This window comes from Bactrocera tryoni, chromosome 1 (assembly GCF_016617805.1).
Source record: "Bactrocera tryoni isolate S06 chromosome 1, CSIRO_BtryS06_freeze2, whole genome shotgun sequence".
In the NCBI taxonomy this organism is placed as follows: Eukaryota; Metazoa; Arthropoda; class Insecta; order Diptera; family Tephritidae; genus Bactrocera; species Bactrocera tryoni.
Window position 1 is genome coordinate 61,801,675 of NC_052499.1, and position 27,649 is coordinate 61,829,323.

Below are 27,649 nucleotides of genomic sequence, written 5' to 3' on the forward strand. Positions count from 1 at the left end.
TGGCATATAGCAGCCATACAAACTGAACGATGGGAATCACCCAACCAAAGTTAAAGTTTTTTCTTGATTAATACGATGCACGATGTCCAAGTCCCTAAAGTTAAATATATGCTTCCACATGCGTATATACAAGTATATGTAAAGTACACATACATATGTATAATTAAATGATAAGCTTGCTTATTATTTGCAACATTTAGGTCAACTTATTATAGTTGCTTTTCTCGTTCCAACGGCTTATTAACATAAGGCCATAAACGTAAAAAAAATAATTAAATATTCTATTAAAATTGATAGGTGGACAATAACAACAAACCATTAAGGAATATTCAAAAGATAATCAAAATGCTATAAAATGGAAATTATCAATTTAATAACTTGTAAAGAGTTTTTGTCTTGGACGTCATTCCTGCCATAGATGCGACGGAGTTCAATTAAAATCAATCGTAAAGGGTCATCATGGCTCTACACACATCTACTTATGCATGTGCAGATAGAACAGCCGAGCAATAGCAAAGCAGCAGGAGCACTTTGGAGAGTTTGGCAACAAGCGATCGGACGTAAGCATATGTGTGTGTATGTGTGTGTGACTACATGTCCACCAGTATTTTAGTTGAATGCTTTTGGCCGCTTAAGTTTGCACTGCTACCAATTCTGATTTTATTCTGCATTTTCTTTAAGAATAAGATTTTCTCTTTTTTATTACTCTGCACTCCCTACCCGGTGATCGTTTTTTCTACGATGTGATCGTTGTTCACTTGCTTTTATGGTTTTATGCGAATCTGTTATTGTTTGTTGTTGTCGTTGGTGTTGCTTATTCTTTATTTGTCGGTGTTATTATAAACGGCACAAAGTCAATTCAATCCATAAAAAATTTAATAAAGATCGCCCGCAGTGAATTTAATTGCGATTGCAATATAAATTTGTCGTTCTGCTTGAATCGAGTCGAGCTGCAGAAATTCAAGCCATGAACGGCGATCCTTGTATGTGTGCTAAGAATATGGCTAAGATTGCTAAAAAAATACTTAGAGCTTCTTATAGTATTGATGTGCAACAGTAATTTAGCATTCTAGTTAAAAGCCTCATTCGTTCTCAGGCTTTGACTCAGAATTAAGACAGGCAGGCATTACAGCCCCGTACGATAATCGGCGTAAAGGGACACACAAATGGTATAATGAGCAGAATTTATTAGGTGCTTAAGACTATTAAAATGGTCCATGTATCAATTCGACCTTAGCTAAATATCTCAGAAAATCTCAGCCATTTCTGATATAAAATATATATTACTTGAATACTCGAAAGCTCGGAAAGTCTCGATCAGTTTACTAGGTCTGAAGTATTTTTTATTCGCTGGCAGAGGCAGACACACAGATTATAACGATGCTCCACTTTTTGCCTTCTGCTTTCAAATAAGCCTCAAATCTCTTTTAAAATCTGAGAACTGAAAGGAGTGGTTGATATTATAGCTTTATGTTTTTACGATGACATTTTCTTGTGATATGAGAACAAGAAAAACTTTTTGGGGGCCAGATCCGAAGAATACGGTGAATATGAATACAAATCGAAGTCCTGTATCGATGAAACACCACCTTCTTCTTCTTCGAATGGAGATCTTTTGTCGAAATTTCACTCTTCAAATGTTCCAAAACCACCTTTAATAACTTGTGCATGTTGTCTTCCTACCTTCAACAAGTTATTTTCGGCGATTGGGCAAAATAACTTTGTCGGCAGATTGTTTTTCAAGCTTCTATTTCGATTCATCGCGTAGTTCTCTCGAACGACTGGCTATTGAACTCCTTAGTGAAAGATTGTTTGAGATTTTTCATCATTGACACATATCTATGCAAAATCTCAAAATCAATACTTTATTACCTTCGATCGATAGAAAGCTCGATTGGATCAAAGGATTTTTATTTTTGTATGAAAAGATAAATTATGTCGCGAACGCATTTCGAATGTTGAGTGTATACCTTGGACAAAAGCAAATTTTATTGGTTGTACAAAACGTTCTGAGAGGGTCGAGAAGATATGACCAATGAAGAGCGTGCTGGACGCCAGACCACTTCAAGAAACGGCGAAAACAGTAATGAAGTAAAGGAAATAATATTGGCCAATCGTCGAATCGCCATTAAAGAAATGACTAAGAACTAAACAATGTCTTGCGTATAAGTCGAGGTTCCGCGAAGTTGGCCAAAATTGCTTTCGACCAAAATTGCATTGCGTTGACATTGCCCAGGAGATGTTGGACTCAGTCCGCGACAACCCAGATCTTTTTCAGAGGGTCAAAACTGGTGAGACGACTCATGGGTTAGGACGTGGACATTAAAGATTAATCATCCCAATGGAAAAGCACGCCAAGTTATGTCGAAAGTGAAGATTTTGTTAACAGTTTTCTTCGACAGTTTTCTGTGACATTTTTGTACCCAAAGCCAAAGATACCTATGAAAGGACGACGCTACGCTACGATTATCTTCTCAATCTCTTGCATCGAATGACGGGCTAAAGAAGATCACAAAAAACGGCTTTTTGCTTTGAGGATTGGAAAAATTACTGGCGGAAGGGATATCTGGGGGTGAATAATTTGAAGGGGACAAAATAGATATTCATGTAACAACATTCGCTATACATTTTGAATAAGCCTGTGATCCTTTTATACTGTCAGTTTTCTCAATGAACTTGACAAAGGCAATACGACTTTTCACCTAGCCTGGTACTTTTTCAGGATTTCCGTGTTTTATGTGTAGGTTGACTGAGTGTTCTTCGTAGTGAAGTCCCAAGTTATGACAGCGTGCCAAATAGAAGTGATATAGTGATCGATATACATTTATAATACCTTGCACAAGTGCATTTCTTATAGCATAAAAGGGTATTAAAAGATTGTTATCTTGATTTTGATTGGTCAGTTTGTATGACAGCTATGTGCTATGAAGTCTGATTTGAACAATTTGTTCGGAGATTGTAGCGTTGTCTTGGACAATAATCCATGCCGAATTGCGTGAAGATATCTTGTCAAATGAAAATGTTTTCCATATAAGAACTTGACATGTGGCAACTATATGGTAAAGTGGTCCGATATCAGTGGTTGGGACAACTGAGTAGCTATCTCTCGATCGATGTATCAAAATCTTAGGAACAAATTCTTTTATATACCGACAAGCAAACGGATTTGGCTAAATCGACTCAATGCGGCACGCTGATCATGACATCTCTGTACATACATATATACTTATAGGGTCTCCGACCTTTTTCTCTGGATGTAACAAACTTCGTGGCTAACTTTACATATCATATTCTGCTTATAATAAAACTTATAATAAAACTAATGTTATATCCATAAAAAACGAGTTACCTTTTATAACAGTATATTTAGCTGTATGATAAATTTGCCGCAGTCAACAGTTACCGCCCACTGTTTTAATCAGCCATTTATTTAATTTTGTCTTCATACTTGCAATTTGTTCAGCAACTAATAGATCAGAGCGCCCTCTTCACGCTGCTTCGCCACTTGTTGCTATCTACTCGTGGGTAACCACGTATGTGTGTATGCGGCTAGAGCTTCGGTTTCGGTTTCGGTTTACGTGCATAACGAGCGAGTGAACTCGTTTTGATAAATTTACTTCCACCCATCATATTAAGCCACTCATTTGGCGTTTGGTAACGCAATTATGACAAGCTGCACCCATAAATTATGAAGCTTCATGCGGCATGCCTCCTCTGTTCCGCTGCAGTGCTGCGCGATTGCCATGGAAGGCTGACAGCGAGCAGCGTGTGGCGACTGCGCAGTACCAATTTCAGTTTATTTTAGTTCAAATAAAAATACAAAAATAAAGAAATCAATATGAGCCCGACAACTGATCGCAATTTCAATTTCATGCTGTGCGGCACGCCACAAGCCGACTGCTCACTTGCCGGCACAGTGCTAGCAAATGTTCAACAACTTTCCTCCTAGCGCCGCGTTCCACTGCCATTTCCTCGCCTTTGAGCTCCGCGCTCGTCTCAACGCTTTTACCAGTCTTGGGAATTCTAATTCACGCTAATCCACCCACCTCTGCGGGCGATTTGCATGCAATCAAGCGCAGCTCAGCCGAGCTAAACTGTAATCGAGCGAACTGCTCTGAAGTTTACGGCAACGGCAACGGCAACGGCAGTGAAGTGCGCTGCAATTTGGCGTATGCGGCACAGCTGCTGCAAGATCGGATTGGCGAATTTGCCACAAATTGTGGCATGTCTGTTAGTGTTGCATGTTATGTGTTATACGCGTGTGTAAACTCCGTCGGCTTGCCTTGTCTCGACTTGGGCTGCGTGTTGTAATTTGCATATGAATTTGTGTTGTTAATGGAGTTGTTGTTGTCGAGTAGTGTTGTTGCTTAGTTTTTTTTCTACTGTGCGCTCTGTTCAGCGCTATTACAGCTACTATTATTATTATTATTACAAGTACAAGTATTGTCGTTGTACATGCCAGTCGTTGTCGGCTGCATTGTTGCTATTTCATTATGTTGTTGCTTTTGAGTTTGTGCCACAAATTTGTAATACTACATACAAGCATGGCATGCAACATGCAAGGCGGTTCGCTGGTTAGTCTGGAACATGATTATTTTCTTGCGACAGTAACAGAGTGTGGGTGGATGAACTTTTGTTGTTGTTGTGAGTCTGTGATGAACGTTCATTGCTTGACATTTGTGTGATCTTGTGTTACTTGGAGGAAATATAAATAAATTAAAATGCGAAAAGAAATTAAATGCAATTAGTTTTTGCACATTTTCTTGTAATTTTATGATAATTAAGTACATACGTATGTATGTATGCATGTATATTTATTAAATCGTAACTAAATTTGTCGCCTTTTCTGAAGTAATTCTTCGAGCTGTATAAATAGCTGGTAAAATCTTAATCAATATATACATTGTACGTATTATTATTTTCAGTTGACTATATACTATATCCACTGGCAAGTCAGAAAAAATCGCGTTTTTTATATTTTTTTGAAGTGGCATTTTATTTAAAATATAACTAAAAAATGTACATTTACTGAAATTATTTTACTTCAATAATCGGTGATTTAGTTTGGAAAACTTTGGAGTTCCTGGATCCCGTAGCCGGTCTTCGAGAGGACCTTCGAAAAATGGTGTGTGGCGGTGAGGATTTGTTGGCTTATCTCAAATGCAAAACAAAAATATATTAATATACATAGATGCATACAGGTAATGAACGAAGGAATGGTTCGACAGATTGGTGCCATCTAAAAAAAAAAAATCATTACTACTATCATGGGTCATTAATTTCGAGGTACTTTAATTTTTTTTATAAAGAAAAACACAGAAACTACAAATTTAATGCGGCATGTTTATTATCATGCGAAAGAGCATTCTTTGGCACTTATTATTCGAAGATTAAATCTTTCAAATGTTGGCCCCAGCTACGTTTCAGATGATCCATCCGTTAAGTACAATTTTCGATGACTCGTTCGAGCATTTCGACTGGTAACTGGCGTATGATATGGGTGATGTTTTGCTCCAAGGAATGAATCGAAGCGGGTTTGTCCGCATAGAATTTAAACTTTACATATTCCCACTGGAAAAATTGTAACGGTGTGAAATCACACGATCTTGTTGGCCAATCGACCGGCCCAAAACCTGAAATTATCTGCTCACCGAAGTCTTCTCTCAATATACACTCTCAGCTATGGCAACTATATTTTCTTCATTGTATGCTGGCCGTTGTCTATTCGGTTGAATATTATCCAATAATGAATGCTGGGTCTTAAGATGGGTGGTGGTGTTGCGAATAGTATGCTTAGTGCGCCGATTATGTTGACCTTAAGTTGAGGGAATTTTCATAATAAAGTTGAACTGGTTTTAAACGTTATTCAGGCGTAAGTCTTTCCACAATGTAATGCCAAACAATGGTGAATAAAAATAATAAAACAGCTTGACACGACTCCCGCGTGATCTGTCAAAAAAATAATGTTGAAACTATTTTCCGGATCAACTTAAAATTTTCTAAGAATATTCTCAAATACATGTACATTCGATACTTAATCGATCGATTGATTTTTGAAATACCTCTGGGGTTATAATCCTTTGAGAAAGTTGTTTTTCATCTTATCATATCTTATATTTTTAGATGTCGTTGCTGTCGTATATTTCCAATGCTACCAATCACATTAGGTCACGATTTTGAACCATTTACAAAGGGCTGGCTACAAAAAGGAGCTCGATGCTTGCGTACCACATGAATTGTCTGTGAAAAAATTTATTGGACCGAATTAACATCTGCGATTCTTTGTTGAAAAGAAATGAAATCGAACCATTTCTGAAGCTAACAGGAAACGAAAAGTGGATCAAATACGAGAATAATGTACGAAAAAGATCATGGTCCAAGCGTGATGAAGCTCAACATATGGTCGCAAAGCCGGGATTAACGTCTCGAAAGGTTAAGCTGAGGGTTTGGTGGGATTGGAAAGGAATCCCCCTTCCCCTCATTCCTCCAGCCTTGAACAAAAACTGATGTGATTGAAACAAGCAATCGAAAAAATGGCTAGCACTGATTAACAGAAAGGGCTTCGTCTTCCATCAGGATATTGCCGCAGTTTTTCGCCGAGAAACCAGAAAAGTTTTACACTGATGGAATAATGTCTCTAATCTCCAATCTCTTTCAGAAAGTGTTCGACCAAAATATGTACCATTTTGGTTCATTGAAGTTCATTATAAATATAAAAAAATAAGTTGAAGTTTGATTAGAAATACGAAAAGACTTTTTCGACTATCCAATATAATAATTATCATAAGATCTCTTGACGGGCGATACCCAGCAGTCTAATGGATTTGTGTTTTAATGTGTAAGCTTCTTTACTTTATATTTATCATACCTTATGGACTTAGTTAAAATTCGGATAATAATGGTTATGCAGACGTAACTGTTGTAACAAATATATATTCTTCATATATGTATGTATGTATTTTTTTTTCAGTTATTATAAAATTGTCTATAGTGAGAGCGGCTATGCCAAAATAAAACAACGCAAATTTTTTAATTTTTATTTGTAAACTTGGTATCAATATTTTTCTTTACTGATTGAATATATTAAAACTTTGATTTTTAATTTTTAATCGAATTTTTAATAAAGTTTTCGGAATTATAAAATAAAAAATTAATTGAAATAATAACTTAATTCTATTTTTAAAGTATTCTTTGCAACTTTCTATACGGCTACGTATACTTATTTGCCGTATTTGAATATCTTTATACACCTTAAGTATATCTGAAACTTGGAATATACTTGTATTCTTGCCTTAGAATACATTCTATAGCTAAGAAGTGCTCTGTAGTCTACAAGATATTGAAAAATACCGCAATACTTTCAGCACAAGGGCAAATAACAGAACTGGAGACAAAACTAAGTGGTTTCTTAAGGGTGTGAATGACAGCAATAGCAACAGCGTATTTTCAGAATAACAATTCCGCAACTAAATTCATACTCTTTAATATTCCTGACGTAGTTAAGACTAATTTTTGTTTCTTGCTTATTTTCTCATAATGTTTTGAAGAGTCAAAGTTTACAAAATCAAAGACAGATCTCTTTTAAAGTTAATATCCATTATTTTTGTACTTTATTGTTGTGATCTATAGTAACAGATCACAGTGCCATCTTTGAACCACTCACCCTGAGACCTATTATCTATGTATGACTATTCTAAATTTTCCGCTAGAAGTGTAATTAATTTATTTAAACAACGTTATTTTTGTACCTCAATGCCTGTGCTGTAGAAATAATCGTTTCGAAAATTATAAATAATTTATTTTTATTTTTAAATACTACTAGTTTGCTAATTTCACCACTTTTAAATATCATAAATATAAATGCCATGCAAATATATACTATACATATTTATGTATGAATAGTGCGCGCTTACGGATATCTCGCATTTGGGCGTTGCTATTCAAACACCTACCGCAGTTGGCGCATAACTCATTGCCAATTTCCTACCAGACTAATTGCTCACTAAATCTTTCACAAATATGTATTTGCCACTAAACCAGTTATTTTATGGCTGAACAATATTTTTTTAATTTTAACATGTGCTCATACATTTAGTAATAGATTTATGCATACACATGTGTATAAAGGTATACAGTTACAGATAGCTATATGCATATATACATATATAAACGTAAATACATACATATATTTGTGTATATGTGGTTCTATGCACTATTTCACTGAGTGAAAAAGATTGCTTTCCACTATGCGATTCGCCAACGAGCTGTGGCAAATGGCGTTGTGCGGGCAGGAGCCACGCAATTCCAAACAAGATTTGCATTTTCATTTGTCTCATTCGCATTCGCATTTGCCCACAGCCCACCACAGCCAGTGTAGCATCTCGAATGGTTAGCGAGCGTGTAAGCAATGTGCAACGCATGCCACAACAGCACGCAACATACGCCTGTTTGTTGTTTTTGGTGCTGCTGTTGTTGTTGTTGTGCTCATACGCATACGCAGCATTTAACAGAAGCATCTATTTGGCGATTTCGCCAACTTGTAAAACTGTAGTTAAAATGTTAATTGGCCAAGAGTTGACAGGTAAATTGGCACGTGAACAGGAAAACCACACCGCCAAGTGTCTACTTGACTATAAGTACTGTTGTTGTAGTCCGCCCCTGTATACGGCACACCACTTGCCCGCACAATTAGCTGGCAACGGAAGGCGGCTGAGCAGTTGCCACCGCAGTTCTGCGGTTACAAGTGGCAAATGGCGCGCTGTAAGCAGTCCAATGTAGAAATTCCACGGCGAACAGCTACAAAATATTTACACGCACCACATATGTATGTATATATGTACCTGCATATACATATGTATGTATATATGCGTATATTTCTGTCATATTTATTTGCAATTGCATGTTAGTGTGTGTGTGTGTGTGCTCGTGTGTTCATACGCTTTAAAAGTGTGTAAATATGCGTATAATTGCAAATTAATTTTTCAAATTGCGGTTTCCGCGACGCTCCAATGCAATTCATGCCATGTGGCAACAACTGGTAGTGCCACAAATTACCAACTAGTTGTAACTCTTTGGATTTTCAATTTGCATTGCAAAGCAATTATTTTCCTAACATTCAATGCCTACTCAAGTAAACATTTCTATGCATTTGCATGTGTGCGTGCGTGTTGGTGTGTGTGTGTTGGAAGTGCGAATATATTCATTTGCAATAAATCATCGATAAGTCGAAGTTGTTGCCGTGCCATTTGCATTCTCTAAATGCCAGACTTGCTCAACTGCAGCATATGCTCGGTTCGCATTCAATCGCTGACAACGCTGACAAATTGTTTATACTCAGCGTGTTAGAAACAGCGTGGTGGTGCTAAATAGATTAGCCACAAGTTGACACTGAAGTCAAAACAATATTTTCTGCTACGCGATATCGTGTCAACAGGCGTATATCCTCTCATGTGACACGGATATGTATGTATGTATGTGTATATACAGTTGTATGAATTAATTAATGTCACAGTTATTTAATATGTGCAAATAAAAGTTGTCAAACAAGTTGGAGAATACAATTTCGCGTGTTTGGAGAAATCGTTTTGACTTTGAGGCTTTCTCAATAGCGGAAGCTAAAAGGAAAGTGTTGAAGAAATGTTTTTTGCGGACTTAGGAGATTCCTGTTTTCAGAAGCCAAAACACTCAATGGTGAAGTGCGGATAGGTGAATTTCAAACTAATTTGTTTATAAAGAAAGTGACAAAATATATAAAAAGCGTTCCATTGCCCGACCATGAAGACCGTCAACAAACTGATTGGGCCTTATCAGTGTGGCTTTAGGTCTGGAAAATCAACAACTGACCAGATATTCATCATGCGCTAAGTCTTGGAAAAGACCCGTGAAAATAGGATTGACCCACACCACGTTATGCAATATCAAAAGCTCCGTCAGGATCGGGAAGAACCTATCCGAGCCGTTCGATACCAAACGAGGTTTCAGACAAGGCTACTACTTTTCGTGCGAGTTCGTCAATCTGCTGCTGGAGAAAAAAATTCCAGCTGTAGACCTAAATAGAGAAAGCACCATCTTCTACATGTGTGTACAACTACTGGCGTACGCCGATGACATCGATATCATTGGGCATAACAACTGTCCATATTGGGCAAAAGAGCGAAACAAATGGTTCTGGTAGCGAACGAGCGCAAGACGAAATATCTCCTGCCATCAAAAAAGTAGGCGCATTCGCGACTTGGCTCCCACGTCACTGTTGACATCTATTCATCTATTTTGGAAGCAGTATTAACACCAAGAATAAAGTCAGCCTCAAAACCCAACGCAGAATGACTATTGCCAATTGGAGCTACTTCAGACTGAGTCCTCTCCCGACAAATTCTACAACTCACTCGTCATCCTCGTCCTGCTATATGGTGCAGAGGAATTGACGATGACAACATCTGAAAGATATGCGTTACGAGTTTTCGAGAGAAAGGTTCTGCGGAAGATTTATTTATCAAGCCAATTTTGAATACCTGTATCGATGTGCACCGTATGTCGGTGTAAGCGTTTCCTCTTAATGGTTTCACTCAGTTTTAAAAAGTAGTAAATACAGCATGCTCTGTTGATCTTAACAAATACGGAACTTACATACTACTTTGGCGTCACAGATGCGCGACTTTTCTGTTGATTTGGCTGGTTGAGTAGGTTTCACAGATGAGGTTTTGCATTAGTGATTGTCGATATGGATCCATTCTTCATCTTCAGTCGCAATCCAATGCAAAAAGTCTACGTTTTGCAGCGTTTCTAACAAGCTAAATCGTCTTTCATTGTCACTTGACTTCAGTTTATATGTATATGACACCCAATTTCTTTACTGTTGACTGTTGTTACTTTTTTTGTTGTCTTAAACGTTTTGAAATGGCGGCTTGAGTGACTTTCAAATTCTACTCGGTCTTCTTATGCTCGGCAACAATCTTCATCGAGTAGTTCTTCCAGTTCCTTATCTTCAAACTTTCTTGATTGTCCAGGACGTTCTTAGTTCATACAATAGGGACATATTTAAAGACTATTGACGTAAATTGATTACTTATCGATTATAATGTAACATATCGTAATGATCGCATTTAAAAAAGTAGTAACGAGGAAAACGAGTTTAAAGTTCTATGTCCGCTCAAGCCTATTTTTTAGATGTCACGGCCCTAAAATGAAGTGAAATTTTGAAAATAATTTGAATTTGAGATGTTCTACTATTTGGGCGACATTTTTGAATACAAATCTCTCGAAATATGATAAAATTCATTTTTATAGATCTTAACACTCGCTTAATCAAACAGTGGATTATTATACAAGGTGTAACAATTGAAGGAATACGAACTAGTACAGAATTGGACGGAAAACTAGAAAATTTCATATTACAAATAAGTCTGAAGAATATTTATTACTTTGCGCTATGAGAAGTATGTATGTACTTCATCAGAGACTGTAGATTTTTTTACTCAGTGGCGGATTCAGAGGGAGGAAATTAGGGACATTTCCACACAACAAGATACTTTCGAGCGTTGCCTAGGCTCATACTTGATGCGGGTGACAAAACTCTGAAGTTTCATCTCGAGAAGGCATCCTCAGGAGCGACTTACATTAGTGAAGAAACTCAAAATCAACTCATTGAGTGCTGTAGGACTGAGATACTGGATAAAATTTTACAAAAAGTTGCTCGGGTTGAGTTTTACGTGCTACTTTGATAATTTCAAAGTAGAAAACTATGTCTCCAATAATATAATGTGCTTTTTCAATTTAGTAGAATTTGATATTAGAAGATCGATTTGAAATTTTTCCACCATGATGATTCCCTATCGTGCGATTTCTTCAACCTCCTTCTGGAGAAAATAGTTCGAGCTGCAGAACTAAATAGAGAAGGTACAATCTTTTATAAGAGTGTACAGCTGCTGGCGTATGCCGATGATATTGATATCATCGGCCTCAACACCCGCGCCGTTAGTTCTGCTTTCTCCAGACTGGACAAGGAAGCAAAAGAAATGGGTCTGGCAGTGAACGAGGGCAAGACGAAATATCTCCTGTCATCAAACAAACAGTCGTCGCACTCGCGACTTGGCACTCACGTCACTGCTGACAGTCATAACTTTGAAGTTGTAGATAATTTCGTCTATCTTGGAACCAGCGTAAACACCACCAACAATGTCAGCCTAGAAATCCAACGCAGGATAACTCTTTCCAACAGGTGCTACTTCGGACTGAGTAGGCAATTGAGAAGCAAAGTCCTCTCTCGACAAACAAAAACCAAACTCTATAAGTCACTCTTAATTCCCGTCCTGCTATATGGTGCAGAGGCTTGGACGATGTCAACAACTGATGAGTCGACGTTGCGAGTTTTCGAGAGAAAAGTTCTGCGAAAGATTTATGGTCCTTTGCGCGTTGGCCACGGCGAATATCGTATTCGATGGAACGATGAGGAGTACGAGAAATACGACGACATCGACATAGTTCAGCGAATTAAAAGACAGCGGCTACGCAAGCTAGGTCATGTTGTCCGAATGGACGAAAACACTCCAGCTCTGAAAGTATTCGACGCTGTACCCGCCGGGGGAAGCAGAGGAAGAGGAAGACCCCCACTCCGTTGGAAGGACCAGGTGGAGAAGGACCTGGGTACGACTGGCGCGCTGTTGTTAACTCGGCTATAATCGCGTAAGCGGTGTCTACGCCAATTAAGAAGAAGAAGATATTAAACTATATAAAGACTACTATATTCAATATATTATTAAAGACTGGTTTAGTATTGGAATGAATGCCTGATTATTTAAGAATCCGAAATTGATTAACTCGATTTTGCTATTTTCAGAAAGTTCCCACGCCCACGCATTGTCAGCTAGTGATAGAGCACAACTTTCACAAAAATCCAAAAAAAAAACTACTGAAGTCACTTACCTCTCGCAATAAGAGCTCTTATGAGCACTAACCACCTTGCCACTAAACCACACTTGAAACACAGCAATTAGTTGTCTTTACTATATATACATATATGTATGTAGTTGTAGATATGTATAAATATATATGAATATGTGGAAGTATGTATAAAATAATATGTGTGTTTATGCAAATCAATTTAAGTGTGGCTCACGTTTTTCATACCGAACAGAGATCACGGTAATTTATCTCAACAAATCGACGCCGTAACTTCTGTGCCACACACTACACTCGACTACATTTACACACACATACATACATACATATATGTATATTGGTATTGGAAAAAAACACATGTGACCTCTTAGCCACGGCTTGACGCGGCTTTGGCGCATTGTGTGTTCGCAAAGCAATTTATTCGCACAAATGAAACAATTCATACATCACTGTCACTGTGATTTTTAGCTAAAATCTTTTCCAGTTGCTTGAACAGTTGGCAAAAACTACACGTTAAAGCGCAAAAAAATTCGAAAATCCGAGCAATATGCAAAAGACTAATGCGTGTGTGTATGTATATGCAAGCAAATGAATTAAACAATTACCGCATCGATCGCGGCATAAATGGCTTAATATATTCTCAAATTGATTTTTTAATATTTTTTTGTTGCAATTCCGCAATTTGATTTTCTGCTCAATCATGCTGCTTGTAGCTTTTGAAAAACGTGAGAATGTTTGTTGTAAAAAGTATATAAACAAAATTGGTTATAGAAGTTGCCGGCCGCGAAATTATGACATCCAATTCAATTGTTTGCTTGCCGCGCTGTGGCAGCATGCGAGTGGCAAGCACATGTAAGCAAACACTTACATACATACATATATACACATGTGTGTAAGCGCTTTAAGCCGCACCACATGCAAAGCTTGGTGGCTTATGCCGTGCTTAGCGCGCTGCAGAAATACAAAAACACACAAAAACAAAAAAACAAAAAAAGTATGAAAAAATATAATATAAAATAAATACCAAAATAAATACTTGCGCATGCTGCATGCCACAGCGCCAGCCGCAGTTGCAGCCACAACTTTGCCATGAATGAACGCAAATCGAGCCAAAAGTGCACCTAATTTTTTGGCAACAACAGCAACAAAAAATACCTACACCTACCAACAGCAACAGCAACACCAACAAAGTTTGCCATATGGCTTTTGCCAGTAGTTGCATAAATCACCGTTGTTTGGTTGTTGTTGTTGCCAGTGCGGCAGTTTGGTTTTTTGTTTTTCTCACTTTTGATCGGATTTTTGTGGTTCCCACATTTTGCACGATTTTATGTTATTGGTCGCGTGATGCTCGTATTTACCTTGATTCGCCTTGTTTTTGTTGTGCCAGTCGGCCTGTTTTTTGTCCAACTACTTGTATATCTACTTGAGTACATGTGGCAATGTATGTGTGTGCGCACTTGTGAAGCGAGTAATACATTTTTAGCAGCTTATGACACAAGCTGCATGTGATGAAGATATACTATATAACATTATGTTGCGCTTACTGTAATAAATCGAAAATATGGATCTGCAATAAAAACAATTTATTCTTAAATGCTTCCCACGTTTAAATGCCGTTACGTTTGGCTCTCTTGCTAAAAATTGCTCGAAAGTTTGCAGTAAGGAGAAGCACTATTAATATTATATATTGCGGCGCTCACTAAGTGATTTCATTGGTTTTAGTGCAATTTAAACACGATTTTTTATTGGGTAACGTGAATGGTCATGTTAGAAAAAATCAAACATTCAAGAATCTCTCGAGTTGTTATTGGATAATTTGCATCAACCAGTGATTTTATTTTTTTCATTCCTAGAAATGGTTCAAAAGTGGCGGTACCAAATTTTGAAACCCAATTTTGACATTGGCGTTCGGTCATCACATCTTCTTGAAATGCAACAATGACTTTATAGTAAAACATTACATTATGCCAAAAATGCTATTTTCGTTTTGGAAAGATGGAACAAATCTTCGACAGGTTACCAAACAAAAGCTATTTCAATATTTTTTTTGCAAAATGAACGCTACAAAAGTTTGTGAAAGTACATTCGATGCCAATATATACGGAATTCGATTTTTTTGGCATGGCCACCACGGGCACGGTTGCAGAAGCCCAGACGCTGAACCCAATTTTCGACGGTTTTTAAGCATAAATCGGAAGATATCGCTGCATTTTCATCAATAGTCGCTGGCTTTTTGGCATAGACCTTAGACTCCATGTAGCCACATATGAAATAGTCTAACGGAGTCAAATCGCATGACCGAGGCGGCCAATTGACTGGACCATTTCGTGAGATAACACGTTCACCAAACTTGGTTTTTAATAAATCGATTGTGACATTCGCTGTGTGGCTCGTGGCGCCGTCCTTTTGGAACTACGTATTGCCCAAGTCGCCAATCCAATTCGGGTCAAAAATATTCGGTTATCATTAAGCGGTAGCGATTCCCACACACAGTAACGTGTCAGTCTTGATCATCACGGAGGAAGTACGGCCCAATAACGTCGCAGGTCCATAAACCGCACCAAACCGTAATGTTTTCGGGATGCAATTGTGACTCATGGAGTACATGTGGATTGCTGCCTGCCCAATGAATGACCCATATTTTGCTTATTGACGAAGCCATTCAGCCAGAAATAAGCCTCAACGCTGAAAATGATTTTTCGATGAAAATCCTCACCATTTTGAAGTTGTTACTCCAGCTCTTGCGTAAATTTGAACTTATAAGGATGTAGGCCAAAACCTTTTCGCAAAATTCGTCTAAACGACATCACAGAGATGCCCAAAGCTTGAGTACGACGTGTGAGAGACTGATTTGGGTCTTCTTCAACTGATGCGCCAGCGGCAGCAATATTTTTGACACTACTGGCACTTCTTTGTCTCACTGGCACTGGAACATTTTGTACTGTGCATGTGGATTCAAATTTTTCAACTAGACGCTCAATTGCTGATCTGACAGGAGGATTATAGCGACCATAAATTGGTCGTAGCGCTCTGAAAGTTGAGACCACTGAGTCCGAATTTCTGCAGTAATTTTTATTAACTTCGACTCGTTGTTGGATCGTACATCTTTTCACGATGCAATGGCAAACATTACTGAATAGAAATGTCAAAGGAGCGGGAAGAAATATGGCGTCGTTTGCTGTCTCTTTAGACCGATCTATTTTTGCAGCGTCAGTATTGAAAAATTCGTTATATGCATACTTCATGTTGGCTACTTCAGTGAATGCTTTGAGATGCTCAAATTTTTTTCAATACTAATATAAATGCTATTTAACAAGAATTTTCTCTATTTCATTAAATATATTTCAAACTCATCCAAGGCACAATGAAATATGACTGAAGTTGAGCCTATATCGTGCATTAAGAATTATCACACATACGAAAAACCAAAAGGCTGATATGATTCTAAATCTTTTCAAATCTCATGATGATTAAGATTTTTTTTTAGTAATTATTGGTGGAGAGATGCAGATAAGCAGTGGGGTTTGAATTGAATACTTAGAGCTTCAAAGAGACCATTCAAATTAGCTTTAGAAGAGTCTATAATATCGCTCAGGCCTTTAAAATCATAAGTAAATACGAAAATATTTCTAACAAACCAGTTCATTGTGATACTTAAAACACCTATAAAGTAATAATAGAGACCTTTATAAGTCGAAAAAAGTGCGGAATAAAAAAGTACTTTATCACTTTGTTTTAAAATCTTAACTGTATATTTGTACATATTTTAAGAATACATAGTAAAATTAATCGAGTGAGTTACATGGGATCTCGGACGTCTCTAAAAGGAAGAACTCTCACCGCTGAAGTGATTCCAGCCACCTCTGTTGATGAATTTTGAAAAAAATTTAAACTGAAATTAACTAAATAACGGCATTTGTGAAAAAAATGTATTTTATCTATGTTCTTTTTTTATTCTATTTTTGACACGTCAATATTCGAATTTTTGTCAGATCGAAAAAGTTTTTAGTCATTGAAGAATTAAGAATTATATACAACAGGGATGGTCAAAAAATTTAACTACGAAGACACACGATAATATAGTTCTCAGAATGATCATAATTCCTGTAATTTCGAGCGAAAGTGCTACTTCGAGTAAGACAGTGCCAACGCAAGACAATTTGCTAAAATCAAATTGCGGGTTGTTCTTAAAAATACTGAGTTTTGTTTTGTTGAAAAAGTTGTTTTTCGGAGCCAAAAGGATACTTCTGATATCGTTGCGAGTCAAACTGAACCAAGTAAGCTATCGCGTGCCCACCATTGATATAACAAACGTGAAGAAAAAATTTTAGTCATCGAATCATTGGACTCCGAGTAATCACACAAATTCAAAACATGTTGCTTAAAGTAAAAAGCGGGTAATTATAAACTGAGGAGATAATTGAGCTGAGCAGTTACATTTTAGATAACTCGATAACTCAAAAACTATCTGAGGTATCGATTTAAAATTTTAATATGCTATTTTTATAAACATGGCCTAACGAAATGTTTGAATTTTAGTTCCCCACTAGCCGTGCCGCTTAACATATTAATTATTTTAAAAATATGTGTTGCTTAAAGCACTTTGCTAACAAACTATTTGTCCGGTAAACTTACTAAAATTAAACTCATGCTATTTTAATAATTCGTAATTAGTTGTATGATAATTCAATTGAGCTAATCGCCATTAAAAACATTACATATTCAACATTGTATTTACAACTACCAATTTGCATATGCAACCACGATTAGAACGCACATAAAATAAGCAGCAATGTGCGATTTATAATTGCCTTGCCTACGTAACATGTTAACAAATTACAATAAAATGCAATTTAAACAATTTACAAATTAATCACAATTATCCACAGCTGCGATTGCGTGAGCATTGAATGCAATTTGAATAATAATTGTTTATAATATCCAACAGACTTTCCTTTTGCCTTTTGCCAAGCGGCGAGGCCGAAGTGTGCCTGTGCCAGTGCTGTAAACGTGCGGCGCTGAAATGTAAACAGAAAAGCATGAAGTTGAAAAATTACAATAGTAAAATGCAAAATGATCATTCGACACGTCAAATATTCGCATACAAAAACAAACCAGTACTGCAATGACGCCACGAGCCTACACAAAGCAACGCGGTGAACGCCCAAAGAAAATGATTGCGAGCGAGTGGCCAATCAGCGCGCAGGCCATATTGAAAAGTAGGCGGAGTTGAGCGCACCCTGCCGTGACGAAAACACAAAGTGAGCACGTGAGAAAGAGAGAGCGCACGCGTTGGCGAGCGAGTACAGTGTGCACGTTTAATGGTGGTTAAAGAAAGCAATAAGAGCAGCACAATAGGGCTGAGTGCACGGCATGTAATGTGCGTGCGTGTGTGTGTGTGCAGCAGTCATTGAAACGAGGCCTCATATTTGTGCGCTCGCTCGTGTGTGTTGCGTGGTTGATGTTGACGAGTTGCCGTCTCGCAGCTGTCAGTTGTTGCTATAGTTTATTTGTTTTTGCTGTGCTTACAGCGTGTGTGTGGAAGCAAGCGGACCAAATAAGGCGGTTAGTTTGTGCGAGCAGAGGCATTGAACGGCGCATGTCATGGCGCAAGAAATATGACGGCTGACGTAGTGCAGCTACTCGCCGACAAAAGGCGCTGCTGTACGCATTACGCCGATCATATGCCGTTGTCCATAACTAGCGTATGTAAAAGTACAGACGAGCGTTAAGCCGCTGCCGCTGGTGTTGCTTTTGATATTGTTTTTAAGGATATGTGGATTTGCATGCCACATCGTCGATGCTGCCATCAGCGCCTAGGGCCGGTTGGGCAAGCGCAGCGAAATGACACTTCGCGTTGACAGCCTCAATGGTTGTTTCGATGAATGTTGCGGCAAAATCGTTTGATTTCAATTGATTGCTCGTTCGTTTTGGCTGCTTTTCAATACGTTTGATGGCATTTTTTTAAGTTTTTCTTTTGGTTTTTAGCATCAACTTTTCTACGAATACAAAGGTTTAATCTGTTAGCCGCATTGTTACGTTTTGTTCTTAGTTAGTTCTTAGTGTAGATTTATTTGGCTTTGTATTTTAGGTTCGCTGTTTGTTTGTTGCTGTTACTTTTAGCGCATCATTTTTTGATATTTGTAGCATTTTAAAGGTCTTTGGCTGTCACGTTGACAGTGCAGCTGTCAGTGAAGTGTGAGTTTCGCATGTTTTCTGGAGCACGGCCATAGATCTTTCGCGAAATTCAGTGTGCGCTCCTGCTTGAAGCCTGAATTTATGAAACTTCGATTGAAATGTTGAAATCTGAAATGGCAGACCTAAGAAAAAACTTTGCTAAGCTCGTTAAATAAAGTGTGAAGTTTCTATTATTTTAACGGTATTGTTAGTAAGGTTTAGAAAAATAATATGTTAATGACATGTCGGATCAATAATGTAGGTATATTAAGTTATTCCTACTTTTTTCTTCTAAAACTATAGCATTATGTAATAAACTTGAAGTTATATGTTTTAGCTAGACATTGTGGGAATATACGTAGTTTTAAATATATTAAGTTGGATGAAACAGTATTTACTATTAAAAAAATATACATACATATATGTATATATTATATAACACTATACTTCAAAACTGAAATTTTTTGGTAGGTAATTGGGGATTTTACTTCTTCAATAAAAAAATTCTAATTGGAAAAATATTTTGATTTTACGGTTTAACTAAAATGGAGACACCAATTTTTTTATATCTTGATCTTTCGAAGTAATATGTTTGGCCTCCACTCAGCTGATATCATAAGAAAACATTTTTTTGGAAAAAATAATTAATATTTTAATAACTTTACTACAGCATAGCCAGCATACTAGCACTGTTAAAAAAACTTTTCTAAAAGCTATCGCAGCTTTCTCTCCTCCTGCTCCTCTGAACATTCTACCAATAATATGCATGCACATACCAAAACTGTGAGGAGACACCCGGCCAAACCAATCAACAAATTTATTTGTCAATTATACAAAAACATTCTTTATAAGCTTCGAAAAATGTACGTGCGAAAATAAATTCCGAAAATATTTTTACCTCAATAGCTTTGCTATCATTTAACATTGTTTTCAAATAAACTTTATAATTATTATAAACGATTTTAAACTATCATAAATGTGGGAGTGCCTCAGCTTTGTTATGTGCGTTTGTTAACGGCGTCATCATTGCCAACCTCATCATCTTTTTGTCGTTAATTGCTTTTGCATTTTCATGCTTCAATCAATATTTTGAGTTGCGTGTAAAACGATACGCTAATACATGCCTTCAGGCTCGAAACCCTCATTGCTGGCTTATTCATTAATCTTCGGTATATTCAAAAAAATTCGCAAATATGTCTGGGCGATGACTGAAGCCCGCTGTGTGTAGTCTATCTGAAATGAGAAATTGCATAAAGTTGGTTGCACGAGCAATGAAGCGCATATACTCTACTTGGTTATATTAGTAATGCGCATGCGTGCAGTTCTGATAAATTAATTGCTGGCAAATTTCATGGTGCACCATGGAATGTGTGCGAAATATGCATGATATGAGTTTAAATTGACTTCGCATCATATAGGGATAGTCATTCTACGTGAATGGTGTACCCACTAAAACACTCTCTTGTTTACCGTATCATTTTCCCTTGCTTCCGTATTCCTTCAGGGCAAGGTTTCCAAGATGGACCTATTGCATGTGAGTTTCTACTCTCCTTGCGTTCAGGTATGCCTACGCCTTTGTGGCCAGCATCAAACTATTTGGCTCATCTTCTATTGACTCGAATTCTCGGGGTCGAGGTGCTTGCGTACATCTCTCTTTTTAGTGCGTTATACATTTTTTATATACGAGGCTATTTGTTTATAGTTTTCGTCATGATTAACATTTTTCAACTAGGTTTTCAGTAATGGGTTCCTCAAACTTTTTTTCTAATGTTTTCCTTGCATCTCTCTATCGGCGTCGTCTAGTAGTCTACCTCAGTAATTACATGCTGGACATCCTGCATTTTCCTAATCTATCTGTCTTAAGTAGTAGTTTACCGTCACTTGTACCTGTTTCCTACTATGCCACATCTCTATATCTTTTGATTAGTTTGGCAGGCCATCACCTTTAGCGTTTAGTTCTCAACAAATTTTGCCAGTGTTTACATGTTTGTTTCCTCGCCTGTTGTCTTGCGGTCATGTGTATTACAGTTCCGTCCTTCTTCCATAGCCATAGTTGTCTTCTCCACTGTGCAAGTAGATCTATTGGAATGACACCACTTATCACTAGCACTGCTTATTCTGATACAGTGCGATATGTGGAGGTGACTCTCAGGGCTGCTGTTCGCTGCACCTTAGCAAGTACTTTCCGCGTGTGTTTCACGTCCTATGTGCCGACCCTTATTTCCCATATAATAGTACAGGTGGTGTCGCGTCGCGTCGCGTCCTTTTACTTGAAAGCAGACCTGCCATAAGTCTTGATACTGAAATGGTTGTACTGGCTGACTTTATTTGTTCAATTTGTTACCCATTCTTAAACCGATGTATTTTAGCGTTTTCGTCGTTTGGATGGTTACTGAAAGAACTTGCTTGTTCACTACTATCGTGATGTATTTCCTGGTTAACAGGATGAGCTCAGTTTTTTCCGCGGTTAGAGTAAGGCTGAGTGAATCTAACTATGTTCGTAGCATGACTTGTATTAGTAAGCATCTGGCTCTATCGGTATTACGAGCGGTTATGACGGCGGCGATATCATCCTCATACCAACGAGGAGGCAGGCGTCTGGCATTTCGTCTTTTTAAAATTCCGTCGTAGTTGCCGTTCTATAGATCTAGTCCAAGTATGGATCCTTGCGCTGCTCCAGTGGTGATTTCCTTTCTTGGACCTCACTTGTACCTTACATTAGTTCCCTGTCTTTAAGAGGTCTAAAGAATACGACAGAAATATGATAGCTATACAAGTAGAATTGTTCCTATGTATTAATGCCAAATTTAAAAATAAGACATGGCAATATAATGTGCTCATGGGTTGAACAAGTAATGAGTAGAAGTTTGTGTCAAAACGGAAACTCTCGAGTAGACCCTTAACATAATTAACTAAAACATGTAGCCTAAACATAACAATTTTACTTTTGGGGTGTTGATTTGATTTTTCAGACAACCTTAACGCTCTCGAAAGTGTTAAAGTCTTGTCCTCTCAAACGCGGGACAGTCAAGAAGGAAGTGTTGAGTTGATTCCACTTCATCTTCTTCCATACAGCTTCTGCAGATGGTGTCTGGAATCATTCTCAGCCTAATGCCGGTATTCTGCTTGTCACGATTGTTTCATAACTCATAACTGTGTGGACGCCAATACAGCAATGGATCGTTAAAATCATCAAAACTAGGGAGCGGCTAGCCTTACTGTGGGTAAAGAGATCACTAGATCTTGGGCTAAAAAGCTTTTATTACCGATGGTGGCCCAGCGCTGGCCAAGCTTCCGCAAAGCCCAGCTATCTAGTAGTAAAACACAAGAGGATACGGGAGTATCGATCCGCTCCCATTCTACCCATAGCGGTTCTAGGATTCTAGGATATCTTTTCTTGCTAGCTCATCAGCTTTACAGTTTTCTGCGATTCCGCTGTGGCCTGACACTCATACCAGTCTTATCACAAAGACACTCGATACTATTGATAGCGAGGTTAGGCACTCTTTGACCAGCTCAGAACGCTCTGTTAATGAGTTCAATACTAGTATCGCCGCTCCAGATATCATACGCCCGTTGAAAAGTCCAAGGTTTTTACTGTAAGGTGAAGCATCCCCTGGCAACATTTTGTCGTAATAATTGAAAGATATCTGCATACTATATGAGTATATGCATAGGTTAGTATGGGGCTTGTACCTCTTTAATTAATTTTCGTTAGTCGCTTTCACAATTTGACTTCTACTAAACGAAGTAGCTGTATATTAAAGGTATGATCTATAACAAATTCGGACAAAAAATGTTCGAAATCACAGAGGAAAATATATTTTTGGAAAGGAAAATTTGCTTGAATAATTATGGGGTAGTCGAAAAAGTCGTTTCGTATTTTGTCAATAGATGTCCTTGCAGTCGTATATCTCCAGTGCTACTAATCACATTGTATCATACCCTATGGTGTTGAAAAGAAGAGATTTTAAGCCTCATTTAACCAAAATTAAATTCGGGGAAGCTGAAAAAAAGTTACAGCTGTTCAAAAATCAAAGAAAATATTGAAGAAATTCGCTCGATTTTGAAATTTTTATATAAAAAAGGGAAGAATGCCAAGCCAACCACCAATGAAATTTGTGAAGTTTACGCAGACGATGCTGTATCAGTGTGGTACAACAATGGCTCGCTCGCTTCTGTTCTGGAAATTTCGAAATTCCGATTTACACTGATGGAATAATGTCTCTAGTGGAAAAATGACAAAAAAGTGGCCGACCAAAATAGTACATATTTGCTTATTTATTTATTATTAAAAATATAAAAAATATGTTAAAGTTTGATTAGAAATTCGAAAAGATTTTTTCGACTACCCAATATACATATGTACCTGAATAGCTTGGTATGGAACGTTCACCTTTTTAATAAATTTTATTTAGTGGCTTTCGCAATTGGACGTCTAGTGTCACGAAGTATACATAAAACGTGTGACCTATAACAAATTTGGAAAAACAATTTTCGAAAATATATGGACAAAAAATGTATTGAATAAGGAAATTTATTGCAAGCGAGCTAAAGTTATGCCGGCTCGGCAATAAATTATAATAAAAACTTATCCAAAGTGATTCTAAAAATAAAACTAGCAGGTACATATCGGGAACTTGTTTTTCTTCACTTTAAACTGAAACTTATCCAAACCGAATTTTTTGTTCAACTACAATAAATAAGGACTTTCTGCACACATACATATTTATATGAAAAAAACTGAAACATGAACATGAAATTTTAGTATCACTTTGGAAAAAATATTGTGATCGTGAGAGATTATGGAGACAAATTATCATCCATTTAACCTGTTATAGATGTTCAAATCCCTAATGCTAATTTGTCTAGAATTTATGTAATAGTTGGGACTAAACGTCGCCGACATTGCATTAGCCTTCGCGTGACAGCGTCAATAATTAACAGTCAATAAATTGCGCACTCTGCACCTCGCGACTACGGCTGTGGCTGTGGAGCTTCTGCTCACATTGGGCACACACGTGTCTAATTGTGCTTTGTGTGCCGCTTTGCGCCTCAACGCACTCGCGCTAAGCCATTTAATTGTCGAATGCAACTACAAAGCTAATCCGCTGCATCCAAAATGAGTTAAGATGAGAAGTGTTGTTGTTGCCTTGCCTGGCGTTGATCATGCGCGTCGAATTGACGTGTTGATGATGTGTCATTATCATTACTTGTATTAAGTTGGGGCCTCCATCATTAGCTCACCACGCTGGGGCGGCTGCGTTCCTTTGGCTACAGTGCCATTGCTGACGCGGCCGTGCATGTGCTCCGGTATTAGCTACCAAATAGTATGATTATGTTAATTTTAATATGCACTTTCATACACAACTAATTATAGGCGAGAGCACTCTACTGATCTCTACTCATCTCTACTGAAAAGTTTTTACTATGGATAATATATAGATATGTATATACATATGTATGCACATATATTGGTTTGTTGAATTTTTAAACCACACTTTGTTTTTGTAAGTTTCATAAGGAAGCCAAGTTATTTTACCGTTTTCTCACAGCTCACAGACAGTTAATTGTAGCATCACTTTTATATTTTAGTATTCTCATTTAAGTTTCTGCCTCCTTTTTTATTTAATATTCGCTTTTGTGTACGCCACGCGGCTTCACGGCAAACTCGTCTCGCATCCAGCTGTAGTTGAGCCAAATTTATTTTTGATTTCTTGTTTATTTTGGCATAAATAAAACATCCAGATGTTATAGATTTCGTTTTCGTATTAAAACTGTTTCTTAATTTCAACGCTGCTGCATTGGTGTGTGTGCGTGTGCATTGTTTGTGCTTATAAATTATGCATTCTTAATTATTCAAAATTATCATTTTAAATTTTATTATGCAAATTTTAATTGCCTGCCATGATTAGAAAGAAATGCGCTAAATAAATATCGGATTTAATTTTTCTTGTCATTTCATACTTAAATATATACAAATGTATACATACATATACTCGTATAAGCAGCTAGCATATGTTGGGTTATTTTGTTGATTCAACGGTACCCGCTTCCATATGAATTTATACATTGATGTGACTTTAAGTAGCTGTGTTGCTTAAGTTGCTTTCGAGCTGAAATCGGCGTTGACATTAAATAAAATTTGCACTTAAAAATGGCATTTACATATCGCTCATTTAATTAGTGATATTGGGTTGTGAATAATATTTGGATTAAAATTATTAAGTGAGGAACAATTAAGAGATGCTGTCAGCGGCACTTTAAGGCGTTTATGTTTTATTCCCCGGTCGGTGTGGTTGCAGCTGTGGCAAATTGGGAATATATATTTTTTGAAACAATTGGTAACGATATTGAAGTATATTAAAGGGGTTACGCCCACTTGCAAGTTAGTAAAAATATGCTTCTTTTCAATTTTTTTGAAGAGACATGTTACATACAATTAGAAGGCCGAAAAAAGCGAACTTTCCAGCATTTTTTTCTGAGAAAATTTTTAAATTTATTCATCCAAAAATACGTACACATAGTATGGTATCTTTTAACTGTATTTTAAGACTTATTATTACTAAAAATATTTATTTGGCAAGGAACTACAGCTCCTCTCAAAAAAGACGTTCGGCACTATTTCTCTGAACTGGATCTTTTGAAATTAGAAACCAAACAGATCTCGTTAAAGTAACGTTAAAGCTAGTAATTAATCGAAGGAATAAGCAAAATACAATTTTTTGACAAAATGGCGGTCTCTCAAAAAAAAAAATCGATGTCTGACCAAAATTTCGGACTTAAATTGTTTATAAAAAAGTATTTATAATATTTATCGGTGAGAAAAAATCTTCGATTAATTACTAAAAAATATATTTTTCATACAAGTTTCGTGTTAAAAATTGAGACTAATTGTTTTAGCCGTTTTTATGTAATATTGTTTACCGACTTTGAAAACGCCAAAGGCGTTTAAAGTTTGGAATGTACTTCCAACACTTTCGAAAATATTCACCGGAAAGATATGAAATTTTCTGTGTGTATTCTTAAATATATGTGTATTAAGAAAATAAAATAAATTAATAATTATTGATTTTTTGAAAATTTGTATTAAACGGTGATCCATTTTGAATTCTCTGATTCCGATTTCAAAGAGAACTTATATAAAAGATTTGGCGAGAAAGCTTTTCCTGCTTAAAATTAATCAAATTCTAAAAGCAAAAAAATTATTATTTCAAGAGATGAATATGGGTAATGATCGAAGGAGAAGTCGAAATTTCGATTTATAACAAAATGGCGGTTTCCCAAGTAACGTCAATTTAAAAAAATGTAAAATAATAATTATTATCGAACATTTTATTTCTTTAATCTTAATACGGCAAATATGTATAGATATTTCGGGTGAAAATTTCAAGTCGATTGGTCCAGCCACTCAGAGTAAGTAAAAAAAAAAATGTTGTATATATTCTGTAATATCTCTGAAACTATTTGCTGGATCCAATACTGTTTCGTTCTTTTTATTGGTAGTGTTTTTTGTTATGTGACGACTCCCAAATCCAGCTTGCGTGAACTTCAACACATGGCTCCTTTCTCCTTCCATTTGCTGGATCATAAATTCTATATCTGACTTTTTCTTCATATTTAGCTCAAGAAGGAAATTAGCTCTTTTTTTAGGTGTACTGGAAATCATCTGAAAATGTAAAGACTACTCTTGTTTCCATTGCATTAAATATTTGTTAAGATTATGCCAGAGACTTGAAATAAAACGCAAATATTTGTTTTAAAAATAATTTTTTTACAATGAGATATTTGGAAATCTATGAAATAACATATTTCAATCTATTGCTAAATGTATTGCGCCAAAGTAGTTATACTAGGTGCTTTCCGACTACTGTGTTTTTCAAACTTCCTCCATCGTACCTCAAAAACGACTAAAGTTTATGACTCAATTTCTAGAGCATAGTCAGCCCAAACGTTTAATTTTATATATTTATATGATCTTAGATCATTCCGAGCAGTTAGGCTTAAAAACGCTACGCTATTTTTTGTTTCAGACAAACCAAACAGTAGAAATCGTTTAGGAAATACGAGTTCATTTCTTCTAGGCGAGGGTGTTCAGAAGGCTTATGTTGTACACAAAACTTATTAATAAGTACTTTTTAATTTAAATTTCGCGCGAAAACTCATTCGTTGAAATATTCTTTTTCTAGGTTCGTATGACTGTCAGTGACATCTGAGCCATCAAAATAATCATTATTGTTTGGCATATGCTTATCTTTCTGAAGTACATAAACTGCATTTGGCAATTTTTACGCTGCGTGAAATTATTCAACAAAGAATTTTCATTAAATTTTGTTTTCGTAATCAAATTTCTGGTGCCGAAACATTTTAGAAAAGGTCTTCCGTGATAATTTTTTGTCGAGAACGCGTTGGCTATGGACCCGGACGGCTATCAACATCAACTTATGATCAACACGAAGAATTGTTGCTTGAGAATCGACGAATAACAGTCAGAGATCTTACCGGCATTGTTGGAATATCAGAGGGATCAGTGAAAATCATTTTGAAACATCATTTGGGCCTAAGAAAAGTGAAA